This window comes from Macaca fascicularis, chromosome 8 (genome assembly GCF_037993035.2).
Source record: "Macaca fascicularis isolate 582-1 chromosome 8, T2T-MFA8v1.1".
Lineage (NCBI taxonomy): Eukaryota > Metazoa > Chordata > Mammalia > Primates > Cercopithecidae > Macaca > Macaca fascicularis.
Genome location: NC_088382.1, coordinates 99,942,424 through 99,959,018, shown reverse-complemented (window position 1 = coordinate 99,959,018; position 16,595 = coordinate 99,942,424). Strand labels below are relative to the sequence as shown.

The following is a 16,595-nucleotide window of genomic DNA, read 5'->3' as shown; positions in this document are numbered from 1 at the left end:
AGGATTGTGTTCCTGATTTGGCTCTTGGCTTGACTGTAGTTGGTGTATAGGCATGCTAGTGAGTTTTGCACATTGATTTTGTACCCTGAGGCTTTGCTAAAGTTGTTTATCAGCTTAAAGAGCTTTTAGACCAATACTGTGGGGTTTTCTAAATATAGGATCATGTCATCTGCAAACAGGGATAGTTTGACTTCCTCTCTTTCTATTTGGATGCCTTTTATATCTTTCTCTTGCCGGATTGCCCTGGTCAAGACTTCCAATACTGTGTTGAATACGAGTGTTGAGAGAGGGTATTCTTGTCTTATGCCAGTTTTCAAGGGGAATGCTTCCAGCTTTTGCCCATTCAGTATGATGTTGGTTGTGGGTTTGTCATAGATGGCTCTTATTATTTTGAGGTATGTTCCTTCAACACCTAGATTATTGAGTTTTTAATATGAAGAAAGGGGTGTTGAATCTTATCAAAAGACTTTTTTGCATCTATTAAGATAATCATGTGGTTTTTGTCTTCAGTTCTATTTATATGATAAATCACATTTATTGATTTGTGTATGGTGAACCAACCTTGCATCCTAGGGACAAAGCCTACTTAATTGTGGTGGATAAGCTTTTTGATGTGCTGCTGGATTTGGTTTGCCAGTATTTTTTGAGGATTTTTGTGTCGATGTTTATCAATGATATTGACCTGAAGTTTTCTTTTTTGTTGTTGTTGTGTCTCTGCCAGGTTTTGGTATCAGAATGATGCTGGCTTCATAAAATGAGTTAGGGAGGAGCCCCTCCTCCTCAATTTTTTGGAATTGTTTCAGCAGGAATGGTATGATTTCTTCTTTGTACATCTGGTAGAATTCAGCTGTCAATCTCTCTGGTCCTGGGCATTTGTTGGTTGGTAGGCTATTTATTATTGACTCAATTTCAGATCTCATTATTGGTATATTCAGCGATTCAATTCCTTCCCAGTGCAGTCTTGGGAGGTGTTTTTCATTTTCTTAACGTATTTTTTCTGTTGTGATTCATGCCATTTGTGTCCTACCTAATAAATAAATCCTGGCCTAATACAAAGTCCCACAGATTTTCTTCTTTGTTTTTTGTTTTGTTTTGTTTTTTGTTGTTGCTGCTGTTTTTTCAGAGAAAGGATCTCTCTTTGTCACCTGGGCTGGAGTGCAGTAACACAATTATAGCTCACTGTAGCATTGAACTCCTGGATCCAGGGATCTTCCCACCTCAGCCTCTTGAGTATCTAGGATTACAGGTATGCACCACCATGCCCAGATAATTTTTTTAAATAGGCTGGTCTTGAACTCCTGCCCTCAAGAGTTCCTAGTGCTTTGGCCTCCCAAAGTGCCAGGATTACAGGCATGAGCCACCACACCCAGCTCTTCTTTGCTTTTTATAAAAGTTTTATAGAGTTAGGCTTTACATTTTTGTTTTTCTGTGATCCATTATGGGTTCATTTTTGTACACAGGGTGAGATAGAAATCTAAGTAATTTTTTTCTTTTTTTCCAATTGGATGTTCAGTTATGCTGGCATAATTTGTTGGAAAGATGATTTTTCTACCTTAAAATGTCTTGATCCTTTTGTTGAAAATAAATTGTATGATTCTATTTCTCAGTGTTCAATTCTGTTCCAATTATCTGTGTGTTTGTTCTTTCACTGACATCACAGTGTCCTGATTACTATAGATTTAGAGTGAGTCTTGAAATCAGATAGTTTAAATGTTCCAACTTGCTTTTTCTTTGTCAAAGATTTTTGGCTATTCTAATTCCTTTACTTTTCCATATACATTTTAATATTTACTTGTACATTTCTACAAAAAAAACCTGAATATAGATCAACATGTGGAGAATTGACTTTTTAACAATACTGATTATTCCAAACCTAATATTTCTAAACCAAATTATAGTGAATCTCTCCACTCATTTCAATCCCCTTTGATTTCCTGCTCAATGTTTTAAAGTTTTTAGTATTCAATCTTGTACATATTTTGCTATATTTACAAAGTATTTTATGTTTTTGATACTATTATAAATGGTAGTATTGTAAAATAATTTCAAATTTTTATTGCTGGTATATAATAATGCAGTTAATTTTATATCCTAAACTCTGCTAAACTTACTTATTAGTTCTACTACTTTTTTTCATAGATTTTCAAGATTTCCTACTTAAACATCATAATATCTGTTAATTGAGACAATTTAGTTCTTTTCCAGTCTGCAAATATTATATTCATTTGACTTGTCTTGTTGGACTGGATAGAAGTAATAAGATTGAGTAGGAGAGGTGAAAGCAGACATCTTTGCAATATTCCCAATCTTAAGAAGAATGCATTCAATCTTTCACCATTGAGTATTGTCTTAGCTATAGGTCTTCTATAGATGCCTTTTATTATCTTGAGAATGTTCTCTTCCATTTTGAGTTTTCTGAGAGTCTGTTTTAAATTGATGAATGGATGTTGAATTTGTCAAAAGGTTTTTTTTCATCTATTGAGATTAGTCATATAATTTTTCTTCTTTTTTATAAACACAGTAAATTGCATTGTTAGACTTTCAAATGTCAAATCAACCTTACATTCTGAGAATAACCCCTACTTTTTCATGATGTATATCTGTTTACTATACTGCTGATTTCAGTTGGCTACTACTTTATTGAGAATTTTTGTGTCCTCTCTTTATGGTTGATATAGTTTGTAGTTTAATTGCAATGTCTTTAGCTGGTTTTTCTATAAAGATAACAGAAAATTGCATTGGGAAGTGTTTTCTACTCTCCTATTTTCTGGAAGAGTATGTGTAGAAGAATAATTTCTTCTTTAAATGTTTGGTAGAACTTTTAAGCAAAGTAATCTGGACCAGCAGTTTTCTTGAATAGAAATAGGACTACACAGATTCTCTATTTCTTATTTAGTGATTTTTGGTGGTGTCTTTCAAATAATTTGTGTATTTCATGTAAGATGTTGTATTGTCATAAAATAGTTCATGTATTTCCTTTATTATCTTTTTAATATTAGTATGATCTTTAGTGAGGACCCATCTTTCATTTCTGACATTGGTCATTTAAGTATGCCTTTTTTTCCTTTTTTTTCCTTTTTATCAATCTGTCTAGAGAAGTGGTTCTAAACTGGGGGCAATACTGCCTTCCAAAGAACATTTGATAATGTCTGGAGACGTGTTTAATCATCCCACAAGTAGTTTGGTGGGATGCTACAGGCATGTAGTGGGTAGATGCCAGAGATGCTGTCAAATATCCTATATAGGGCAGCCCTTAAAAAAGAAAATATTACCTAGCCCGAAATTTCAGTTGTGTCAGGGTTAAAAAATTCTAGTGTAAAGATTCATCAATTTTATTAATTTTCTCAAAGCACTAGCTTTTGATTTCAGTGACTTTATTGCTTTTCTTTTACATTCTTCAGTTTTATTAATTTCTGTAACAAATTACTTCTGCTTTTGGGGAGTTAATTTGCTCTTATTTTTCTACTTCTTAATGAGGAAACTTAAATCATTGATTTGAGACTTTATGTAATGCAAGCATAAACATTTAAAGCTATTAATTTCTCTTGAAGCAACACTTATAATGTCTCTCTCAAATTCTGGTATGCTCAAGTCAAATAAATATACGTATTCATTCTCATTCAATTTAAAATACTTTCCAATTTTCCTCATGACTTCAACTTTGACCAAAGACTTATTTAGAAGTATGTTGTTTAATTTCCAAATATTTGGGAATTTTCCAGGTATATTTCTCATTGATTTTTAATTTAATTTTAATATGGATAGAGAACATGCTTTGTATGTAATTTAATTTTAATATGGATAGAGAACATGCTTTATATGTTTTAATTGTGTTAAACTTGTTGACATTTCTTCACGGTTCAGGATATGGTCTGTCCTGCTGAATATTCTGTTTTTACTTGAAAAGAATGTGCATTCTGTTGTTGGATTAAATGTTCTATAAATGCCAATTTGGTAAAATTGGTTGTTGAGATCTTCCTTGTCATTATTGATATTTTGTCTATTTGCTCAATCAACTATTGAAAGAAGAGTGTTAAAATCTTCAATAATAATTGTGCTTTTGTTTATTTCTCCTTCAGTCTATCAGTTTTTGCTTCATGTATTTTAAAGTTCTCTGGTAACCATATATACATTTAAGATTTTATGCATTTTTGGTAAATTAATCATTTTATGATTATGCACTGTCCCTTTCTTCTGTGGAGATATTCCTTTTTCTGAAATCTAATTTATTTAATATTAACACAGTCTCTCTTGCATGGTTTTGATTCATTTTTATTGTATATCTTTCTTAATCATATTACTTTTAGCCTAGCTATGTCTTTATATTTGAAATTAATTTGTTGAAGTAAATCCTGCCTGCTGCCTTCCTCAACTTTGGCAAACTCTTGTCTTGATTTGAGTGCTTATGATTATGTAATATAATCATTGACATAGTTAGATTTAAAACTACCATCTTGCTAGATTTTGTTTGCTATTTTTTCATCTGTTCTTTGTCCTCTTTCTCCTCTTTGTCTGCCTACTATTGGATTGGATACTTTTTAAATGATTCCTTTATCTTCACTATTGACTTCTTTATGCATCTATTTCTAATTGCTTTGTGGTTTCCCTAGCTATCATCTTGCTAGATTTCGTTTTCTATTTTCTCATCTGTTCTTTGTCGTCTTTCTCCTCTTTGTCTGCCTACCATTGGATTGGGTACTTTTTAAATGATTCCTTTATCTTCACTATTGACTTATTTATACATCTATTTCTTCAAGTAGAGTGTGCAAACCTTATAGCAGTGTGCTTGCAAACCTTTCTCCCATCTTTGGGTTATTGTTTTCATACATTTTACTTTTACAGGTTATAAATACCACAATATTTTACAATTTTTCTTTAGATAATCACTTATCTTTTTCAGTAAATAAAAATAAGAAAAATTTTAAATATTTACCTTAACCTTTTACAATATCTGGAACTCTTCATTTCCTTTTGTAAATACATGCTTCTGATTCACATCTGCCTGAAAGACATTCTTTAATATTTCTTCTAGCATAAATCTGATGTAAATCACTTCTCTAAACTTTAGATTGTCTTAAAAATGCTTTAGTTCACATTTGCATCTGAAAGAAATTATTGCCATAGAATTAAGAATTGACAGAGGGTTTGTTTTTTCCTTCAAAACTATAAAGATGTTGTTCAATTTTCTTCTAGCTTGCATAGTTTTGGATGAGATGTATACAGTCATTTTTATCATTTTTTTCTTCCATATGCAATGTGTTTAACCCCCTCTGGTTGCCTTCAAGATTTTCATTTTATCTTCGGTTTTCAGCAGTTTGAATATGATGTGTCTAGTTTATGCGTGTGCATATGTGTGTTTGTGTGTGTGTATTTTAATTCTTATTTGTGATTCTTGGTATCTCTTGGATATGTGGCTTAATGTCTTTATTTTGGAAAAAATCTACACTATTATTTCTTTAAATATTTCTTTTGTTTTGTCTTCACTCTCACTCATCTTGGATTGTAATTACACATATTTTAGACCAGTCTATGGTATTGTTTAGAAAAGACTGAGGTAAATAGTATATGTGCCTATAAATGGGCACAGATCTTTTCAGGCACTTAGTAAGAGGGATTGTATCAACCTAGTTAGAATTTAGTTATTTAGTTGAGTTTAGATTTCCTTGTTGGTATGAATACCTTCAGTGCTCTATAAGGCATCAAATTGTTCTAAGAATGCCCTGGGTTTAGGCTGGGAGGTGAGATTGCTATGAGCTTTTTCTCAGTGTTTGTGATTCATCCTCATCTTACAATCATTGCTTCATACCTTTGCCACAGGGGTGAGAGGGAGAGGCCTCTCCCCAGCTTCTTGCCCTTCCTTCAGGGGTAGGCTGCAGTAGGCTGTCACTGCTTGCTAGGCTACCAGAGAGAGGGCCCTGTTGTCCTGGTTGAGCATCACTCCTAAGAAAGCCCTGTGAGCCTGAGCCCTCAGGTGGGGTTTTCTCATATTCCTTTCCCTCTTCCCCATAGCAGTCAAACTCTGCCTGTGTCTGTGGTGGTGCTTTGTGAGAGCATATGGTTTCGGTCCCTCTCATAGAAGCAGGAGACCTCTAATGGTATCAGTTTGGTTCAGCCCTCTTTCCTGCCCAGGAGTAAGGGAGTTCTTTTGTCTCTATCTTTCTCCCGCAGCGCTGGTTCTTTGTCCTGAGTGTGGCAGACCTTTCCTCATGTTCAACCCCTAATTTTTTTTCATGAACACTCAGTGGAAATGGTATAGAGTCTGTGAGGGTGCTGCAAACGCCCCTTGGGTCTGAGGATCCCAGGAAGTCTATACTGTCACACTAGCTGAATCTCAACCTTTGACAATTCATACAATTTTAGCTAATTCTTTCTTCCCTCTTGTGGGGTGGCCCTTTCCTCCTACCATAACTCCCATAGTGGAGGTAGTACATGTGTTCCATCTCTCCTTATAGGAAGTCGGGGGGTAGGGGATCTGCCCTCCTTGGATTTTAGGTGACTTGATTTGTCTATGACCTCAGCCCACTGACAGATTAAAACAAAATCATATCTGTGGTTTATCTGTATTTTCCTCATTGTTAGTGAGGGAGCAACATTCTTTCTATTACATTCTATGCAAAAACTTACTTTTTATTTTTATTACATAGTCTCTTACATGTCTCATGAACTGAATGTTTGTGTCCCCCTAAAATTCACATATTGAAACTCAATATGTTGGTATTTGGAGATGAGGCCTTTGGGAAGTAATTAGGTCATGAGGGTGGAGCTCTCAGAATGGATTAGCTATTTTATATGAAGAGACTGGAGAGAACGCTCTGTTTCTCTCATTTCTCTCCATCATGTGAGGATACAATGAGAAGAGAGCAGTCTGGGCACTAGGACTCCAGCCCTTAACAGACACTAGATTTGCTGGCACCTTGACCTTTGGAGGTCCTTTCAGCCTCCAAAATGGTGAGAAATAAATGTGGTGTTTAAGCCACCCAATCTATTATATTTATGTTTTAACAACCCAAACTCAAACAATAAGTAAAGCTATTTCTTTAAAATATGGTATAATAGATTATGCTAAAAATATCAGCTTTTAAAGTTAACGTCTCTTCCACAGAGATTAAAAGCAAAACTCTTAGAGATTCGAATTCAAATTGTGCTTTCCCTAGTTGATGAAGCTAAAGGGTCATGGAACTCTAGCTAGATTTCCTAGATCTCGTTAAGTATAACCCTACTGAATCTCAGTTCTCCTTTTCTCTTGACCAATTGTTTGTATTATAACACAAAGGGACCTTTTGCTTTAGAAAAGGTCATGACATGATTTCCTTCAAAAGCAAACTCCCTTGTGGATGAAAAATATAATTCAGTTTACTAAATTCAAGGTATAAACAAACAGTGGAAAACAATATTATAGGGTAAGGTAAGGGACTCCTGTTTGGTACATTAACAGAACTGACCATATTTACACTGCCTTCCTACCACCATAGGCATTCTCAGCACCACAGATACCCACTCATAATATAATAAATAACAAAGGAAATAGAACAGCAAGAAATTGTCACTTGTCAATTAAATGTGTGGTTCCATTACTGACACAATAAAGCAGATTTGTCACAGAGGAGCCTGGCTAATTTTTTTTATCACATAAAATGGGAACAATTAATTTGAAATATGTTCCCCTTTGGCTTACCAAGCTGCTGAAGTCTCATGGGAATTTGTAAAACGCATTCCTGATAGAAGCTGGTTCATCAGCATACGGTTGCTACAGTTACGGTATCACTGCAACAGCAACCCAAACGGTGATGCCTTGACAGTTTTTCATTTAGAAAGACCAGAGGAAGATTATTTCAAAGTGTCCAGTTGCCTTTAAATTTATTAATACTGGGTAGGGCAAAGAAGATTATTAAAATGGTCTGAACTTTTCTCTAGTCTCACTCTAATGCCAACAATATCTCACATGAATTAGGATGAATTAGTCTTTCCCATATGGATAGTTTTTAACTAAATTTTTTATTAAAAATGAGATGCAATTACAGTAGGTAATTATACAAGGGATGTTTTTCTTGACTTTTAATATATTTCTGATTTAAAATTATGAAGTCAATCTTTTATTTTTTCAAAGAAACGGATTAACATACTTAATCTTGACTTAATAGAAATCACATCAGTTTTTATTGTTTTTTTAAAAAATAACTCCTCATTTTTCATGACCCTCTACTAATGGCAAAAAATTACCATTTGAAGAACATTGATTAAAGGAGCTCTGTTTGGTTTTGGGTTTTTATATTTTCTTTTCATTTTTTAATTAGTTCCTACCTTTTGGCACCATTCTCAAATTAGTACTCATTTCTAGCCAAATTTCTCAGGTTTCAAAATGAGCATCTGACAAAGAAGGTGGATTTTGGCAAATGTGAACACTTTCTAAATCAGGATGAATCAAATCAATTCTCTCCTATATTTCTACAGTGTTTCAATCAAATCAGAGGCTTAACTATGAGATATAAAGCAAAGGAACATGTTGGTCCCCCAGACTGGCATTTGTTGAGATGGGACTTATTACTATAAAATCACTGCCAAATGAGAAAAAAGAAAGATCAGATACAGAGAGGAGGTGACATTACTGTGTTGTGCCAATGAGGAACAATGTTTTTGGATGCTGCATCTTTTATTTGAGATGAAGTATAAATATATTTGCAGAAGTAATTCTAGACAAATTACATAAGACACCAACTCTAATTCTTTCAGAGATATAGCTCTTAAGCAATTACACTCAACAAATGTGAACAACAGCATATTTTCCCTACTAAACAGTGTAGAAAATAACACAGAATAAGACAATGGCATGTGTCCTAACATTCAAGAAATTTTAATCGGGTTAAGAAAAAGAAGATTAGAAGATAAAACAAAATTTTAAAAGCATGAAAATATATGTAATTGAATACTAAATTGTGTAGCAAAATCTATGTGTGAAAGAAAAGAACATCAGTAAATACTAAGAATAATCGGAGAAGGCTTCATTAGGGAGGTTGGGCTTAACTTGAGTCTTAACAGGTAGACATTTGTTAATTAATTCATTCACTCATTTGGCATTCATTCACTAAGAACTGACTCTCTACCAAGCACTCCGTTAATTTCAGAGGACATAAAGTTTAATTATGCCCTGACTTAATGATACACACAGTTATTCTGGGAAACATAAACATATAAAAAGTGATGCTAATACAGTATTAGGGCAATTATAGGGATAGGGGAGCGTTGTTGAAGTACAGGGATCACAGAAAGCTTTCTAAATCAGATGCCTGAACTAAATTTTTTTGTTTTTGTTTTCCGGTTTTTTTGTTTGGTTTTGTTTTCTTTTGAGGCAGAGTCTCTCTCTGTCACCCAGGCTGGAGAGCAGTGGTGCAATCTCAAAGGCAATCGATCTCAAAGGCGACCTCCGCCTTTGGGTTTCAAGCAATTCTCCTGCCTCAGTCCCACAAGTATGTGAGACTACAGGTGCCCACCACCACGCCCCGCTAATTTTTGTATTTTTAGTAGAGACGGGGTTTCACCATGTTGGCCAGGCTGGTCTCTAACTCCTGACCTCGTGATCCAGCAGCCTTGGCCTCCCAAAATGCCAGGATTACAGGCATGAGCCACCACGCCTGAACTGAACTAAGTTTTAAAGGATAATTTGCCAGGTGTATGTTTGCTGAAGCATGGAGTCATATCAGGTCAAAGGTGTAGAAATAACTGGTAGGACTTGGACAGTTGGAGGAGATACTGAAGCAGCATTTCAGATGCAGGCCACATTATCAAGTCATGGAGCGAGGAATGAACACGGCATTTCTGGGATAAACCAGCCCGACTGAGTGGAGGGTTTATATTGATAGAACAGAGAAATTTGATTAAATATGTAAAGCTGAATCGATATTTTCTAATTAATAAAAGCCAGGAAGAGGCACTTGATTTTTAGTAGCTGTTAGAGGTGCACTTCTAGAGGGTTAGACTTTTTAACAGGAGTCTGATAATTTACTTAGCAATATTAATCTAGCAGGTGAATGTAATAATGATTTAAATCCCTACATCTTAGTGTTAATGAGGTGAACTAAAAAAGCTATGACTACAATCCATGTGTGATTGACTGGAAAGTGGTATTGGGGTAAGGACATGTTTATTTGCAAGAAACAAAATCTCAATCCAGTTAGCTTAAGTAAAGGGAGACAGTACAAGAATTCAGGCTGCAAACTCACAAGCATGTCAGGACAAGAAAGAAAGTAGGTCAAGCCACCTGGAGGCTTGACCAGTAAGCCAGCAAGTGAGGCTCCTCCTTCAATATCTCAGGAAGTCACCTGCCTCTTGGCCCAGCCCCTGTCTGCTAGGTAGCAAAACATTCTTGCTTCTCTTAGTACCCTTTAGCTCTGCCCGTCACCTATATAGTATACATATAGACAGAAAGCAGTTATTCCCATCCAACATGGCCTTTGTTCATCTAATTGTCATTTGAGACTCCAACTCCAAATTCCTGGCTTAAATAAATTGCTCAGCCATGCTCCAGTTGGGGGCAGGATGTGGTAAGGCACATGCTAGGGAGCACTGCAAGTTTCTGATTTTGGGGCTGGAGCAGTTGCACTGAGCGGGAACAGTGAGTGAGTGACTGAGATATCCCACAAGGAGAGCCTGAACTTTGACTATAGCAATGGGCATGGGAAAGAAAAACATTTTTTGGAAGAAACAATAAAAGAAGTTGATGACTAGCTACACACAAAGGGTGAAAAAGAAAATATTTCAAAGTTGATATAAAAGTTTAAATTTAATTAACCTAGAGAATGATGGTGCTTTGATAAGGCTAAAAAATTTAGGAGAGAGATCTGACTGGAACAGAAAGGCAATGTATCCCAATGGAAAGAACAATAAGTTTGAGATAATTAAAGGCTCACATGAAATGAAGTAGACAACTAAAAATATGGAACTGAATCTAAGGTTATAAATAGAATTGGATGTTATGCATTAAAATTAGCTATAAGATGGTGAGAGTTAAAGCTATTTAAAAAGTACAATGGGAAAAGGTACTTTTTCTGAAGGAGAATATAGAAAGCGAAGAGTTAGGAATCAAGAACTGAGACTGGGAATAACTACAAGGAGGACAATTTGGGACCCGTAAGTAAATGTCCTGTCCAGCAAAGAAAATAGAGAATGGGTGGCCAGAGAAGTCTGGGGAAAATACAAATAGAGTGCCATAAAGGAAACAAAAGCACCAATGTCTCTCGAACATTTTTTAATGATATGTTTTATGCCTAATTCAAACTCAGAATGGGAGCAGCTGACCAGCTACATTTTTTTTTTTTCCATTTCTGGTTTTTACTTTTGCTGAAACTAAGAATTTTGTTTTTTCAGTTTTAAATGTCGCTTATTTTTAAATTCAATATTTCCTAAAAGAGTTATCAGGACTTTTTTTTTTTTTTTCAGATTGGAAATTAGTTAGCTAGTCTATGTAGATAGCTAGGAAAAAATAAATGGTTTTCATTTAAGCCATTTTTTTCCTTCAGTAATCTCCTTACCTGAACTCAGACTAAACTTATGAAATTTTAAGTTCAAAAGAGACCCTTTTCAAAATATTAGGAGTTGGTGAAAGAGGCATGAACAATGGAAGTCAATTTTCAATGGTAAATGCTATAAGAAGAAATTGGCTACAGCTTCCTCCAAGCTGGAAAAAGACAAGAGAACCTACGGGAAAAAGTTTGCTGCTCTTAAATTAAAAAAGAAAAAAATCAATGAAGTAAAATTACAATAGGGCCAGATGAAAGACTATGTGCTTTTACAGTTAAATCTGGTTTTGGTATAATAAGGAGGTATTGGGAACATGAACCCAGCCTCCTGCTAGGCTCTTTTCTTTCAAACACTGATATTGCCTTTAAACTAAAAACGTAGCAAATACCGTGACTGTGTTAAATCTAAATACTCTACCTCTCTATATAAAGCTCATAGTTGTACTAATTGTTCTAGCAGTCACTTCATACTATTCATTCATTTTGAACTAAAACCCCCTAAGAATTTTTCACATCAACCTCAACAAAGACTGTTTGTCTCGATTCTGTATTTAATCAAGTGACTTTTGAATCTGAATTTGAACATTTGCATTTTCTTTATGAGTTTTATCTCTTTCATTTTGGCACACACCTTTCAAATGTTTTTTGAATTCTTATGTTGTTATTTTCAGTTATTTTCATAGCTTTCTGGTTCCTAGAAATGTAATTACCATGCCATATTTTTCCCCTCGTTCATTTTAAAATTGAGTTTCTGCTGAATGTCAAACTCTGTGCTAGATGTCAGGGGTACAGACAGAAATCAAGTAAACTCTGACCTTAAGAGCCCCACAATCTTGTTGGGGAAAAGGGAGGAAAATATATATTTTGCAAACATTGTGACAAATGCAATGACAGAGATAGGCTCAGCTGATTATGGAATTAAAAGGGTGATGTCTTGTGAGAGTGTGAAGACAGGGAAGTTGGAGGATGGTATAGGGGACAGAAGAGGCCTTACTACACGAGAGTAGGCTTCCTGGGAAAGGCAGTGCTTTCTCTTGTTTTCCTATCAATCAAGGGTACTGATCTGATTACAGCGTCCTGCAGATAAATGCTGAGGAACTCTAAATCAGTGATTCTTGAAATGTGATCTCCAGACATATTAGCACCGTGTGGAGATGTGTAGAAACGCACATTCTTGGGCCTCATCCCAGATGTGCTGTATCTGAAACTATGGAGTAGGATGCAGAAATCTGTTTCAACATGCCCCCTCAGGTGACTCTGCCACCCACTCAAGTCTGAGCACTGCTGCTCTAAATGCCAATCCTTTAATTAGTATCTCATCGTGGTCATTCATTCCTATGGTAGCAATGGAGAAGTGGAGACACCTGAAGATGAAGTCAAAGGCTCTGCTTGGGAATACCAGCTCAGCCACTCACTAGTCTGTTTGGAGCAAATTACTTAACCTTGCCATTCAGACTACTGATTGATCACATCTTCCTCAGATTACTATAAAAATAAAATGAAAATATGTGTTTGCAAGTACCTAGCCCATTACCTAGAGTAGGAACCTTTTGTTTGTTTCACAACAGACTAATGAGTTTACCTATGTTGATACTATGAAAAAGCCATAGAAGGCTCTGAAGAATATAGAAATACGTGAATGTTTTCCTCTGGATAAGTGGACATGAGAGTTATCGTCAACATTCGGAAAGCAGTACCGTAATCCATCTTAAGATGGATTTTCACTTATCAATCTAAAGGGAAATAATTGATAAAAGGAAGATTCAATTCAGTACAGCAAGACATAGTCTAATAATGGAAAGGATCAGGGCAGAGGGGTGGAGAGTCACTGCAGTTTTCCATATAAGAAGACATTTTTACTTTGGTGGGAGAAACCACCATATACCTTCCCAAGCAAGCATCAGTATCTAATTCTCTATGATTGTTACCTTTAGCAGGTTATTCTGTATGGTTTCTGAAGATTCCCAAATATTTCACAGCAAGAGGCAATGGCTCTCCAACTGAAGATGCTTCTGCACTCTGCAAATAAGAAATTTTTACAAATGAGTCATCACATCCATATTGTCTATATGTCACAAATATAAATACTTTCTGTATTTCCTGAAAATCTTCATGACCCACTTTATTTGTGGCATCCTACTAGCTAATGTTCCAAGTTTACACAATTATACTTTGTGTCTCATTCTCTTCTGGGCTTATAAAAGAGGAAATAAATGTGTAAATATGCTAATCTTATTAAAATTTATTTACTTACCTATTTTATGTCTTAGATGTTGAAACATGCATCATTTTAAAATAATATATTTTCTGTTAATATTCTTTTGCATGATGGAGTCTTTATTCTTTGCTAAAATGAGGTAAATGCATTTTTTTTTTTAAATCTGAGAAAGGCCTGGGATCTATAAAAAGGGGACATTTCCAATGAGATTAAATTTTAATATTCACAGAACTACATCAAAGCAATTAAAAAAGAGTGAGTTAAATATAGCTTTCCCCTGACAGAGATGCTGCCCTTAGTAGGACACATTGCTATATTCTGTAACCAAATACACTGCCCCAGTTTACTTTAATTCTAGCTAAATCTGTATACCCTCCAGAGTGGTATCCTTGAGAAGTTAAGCACCACGGTTATTTAAATCAATGATAAAGTGAATAGCAATAATGGGGCTTGCCAGGTGCAAGTGATTGGCAGATCTGCATACCAGATTCAAGCAGACTATACACATTGACCTTGTAGGCAACACCCAGGACAACATTGTGATAGCAAATATTGTAAGGGTCTCTGATCAGAGGCCATCTCTTCTAACAATTACTTACTGTGCTAGCACAAGGCATGCTCCCAAAGTTAAACAATGGTACTAAAATTATGATGGAGCTATTTGCCATATTAGGTGAGTTTCTTAAGAGCAAGACCCTTGATTTACCCATTTCTGTATCCCCTAGAACTTGGCAAACACTGAATGTTTAGTGAGTTATTAACAAATAAATAAATAAGTTAATTTGTGGGATCTGACATCTCCAGATTGCCACTTTCTCCCTTTGATGCATTGCTTATCACGTGGACTCCTTGTGCTTTAAAATAACCGCCAGGGGTTGCTGTTTTATATTTTTTAACTTGCAATGTCTTCAGCATACTTTTTTAAAAACCCTAACACACTTCTGCAAATTGTATTTTTCAAAGAAGTCCACAGTAATATATACCATCTCACATAATCTTCTTACAGGTGATATTGACCTTCCTGCCATTGAGCAGTGAGGTCTATGCCCCTCCTTTGAACCTGAATAGACTTGCCTTAACCATTGGAGTATGGTGGAAGCAACGCTGAGTCACTGGAGCATAAAAATACCTTGTTCTATTAGTAGGCTCGCTCTTGACACCCAGCCACCATGCTATGAGAAAGCCAAGCAGCCATATGGAAAAGCCCCTTATAGGTATTCTAGCCAAAAGCCTCAGATGAGGCCCCAGCCAATAGTCAGCATTAACAGCGAGATATGTGAGCAAGGAGTCCTCGGATGATTCCAGCCCTCAGCCTTCAAGTCTTCTTGGTCTTCAAACCACTCCAGCTGATGAAAGCAAGGAACAGAGACAAACTGTCCCTCCTAAACCCAGCCCAAATTTTATGAACCCAGCCGATTCATAAAAATGATAAATGATTGCTCTTGATTCACATCACTGCAATGGAGATGATTTGTTGCAAAGCAATAGATAACTGGAACACATACATACCAATAAGTGGCTAATAACTGCACAGTTCAGTCATCACTAAATGAGCACACCTGTGTAATCATCATCTAGTTCCAGAAATAAAGCATTAGTAGTATCCCAGAAGCCTGTCCAGATCTCTTCCTGTTGTAACCACCCCCCAAAGGTAACCATTATCCTGATTTCTAATACCAGAGATTAGTTTGGAATATTTTGAATTCTATATTAATGGACTCACACAATAGGTACTCTTTTGTGACCAATTTCTTTATCTCAATATTATGTTTGTGTAATTAATCCATATTGTTGCAAAATCTGTAGTTTATTCAATTTAATTGCTATGTACTATTGTATGAACATACAATACTTTCTCTGTTCTACTGTTGATGAATATTTGGGATTCTAACAAATGATACTACTGTTAGTATTCTTGTGCATGTCTTTTGGTGTACATATTCGTCGTATATTTGGGGATGTTATGCCTAGGAATGGAAATTCTGATTCATAAAATATACAAATGTTTGTTTTTACTGATAATACCAAACTATTTTCCAAAGTAACTGCACCAATTTACACTCCTATCAACAATGTATAATGTTCTTCCCCAGCACTTTGTAATTTGAGTCATTCCGCTGGACAATATTAATGTACATTTTCTTGATGTTTAATGAAGTTGAGCCCTCTTTATGTTTGTTAGCTATGTGTGTATTTTCTTCTGTAAACTACTTGTTCAAGTCTTTTGCCAATTTTTATATTGGGTGATCTTGTCGTTTTCTTGTATGTTTAAGAATTCATTGTATTCTACAAGTCTACAAGAGACGTGTCAACCGCCAACTCCCCTCAAAGACTATTAAATTAACCTAATGATCAAGCAAAACCAAATTTCTTAACCTACTGTTGTGATGAACAGCATCAGTTTGACACTCTTCAGTCTCAGAAAAGGGAAGACAAGAGTGGATATCCATGGAATTTTTTAAAATCTAAAATCAAATGATTTATGAATCTTTCAATACAGACATCTGATTGGGCCTGGGAAAAATTCATAATAAATTAGTATAGGATTGAGGGACCACAAAGCAAGGGTCATAAAGTGAGTCTTCATAAACAAACAGTTGTTGTATGAGATTTTCCACTAAGTAAGCAAACTATTGTACTGAGAAGGAGGCAGTTTTTCTAGATGAACAATCTACTCTTTGGACAAATTAGTTTTCATGAATTTCCTGAAGCAAGCAGTGAAGTTATTTATTGTTTTCAGTCTTATCTTTTTGGCAAAACTTTCCAGAACAAATTGTAAGTGGTCTGTTTCCAGTCCTGAGAACTAAGCTCTGTAGATGCAGGTGGTTCCAGTTGTCAGACCCTGTGTCACAGACATTTTGCAA

The 16,595-nt window shown here is 35.4% G+C and overlaps 1 long non-coding RNA gene across 1 annotated transcript in view; it reads left to right on the top strand.

The window, feature by feature from the left end:
* The window catches only part of LOC135964771 (uncharacterized), a 115,480-nt gene extending 99,577 nt beyond the window's left edge, over positions 1–15,903 (top strand). Inside the window, exon 4 of the long non-coding RNA XR_010577395.2 lies at positions 13,448–15,903. This is a non-coding gene — a long non-coding RNA (uncharacterized lncRNA). The remainder of the gene's footprint in view (positions 1–13,447) is intronic.
* The last annotated feature ends 692 nt before the right edge of the window (positions 15,904–16,595 follow it).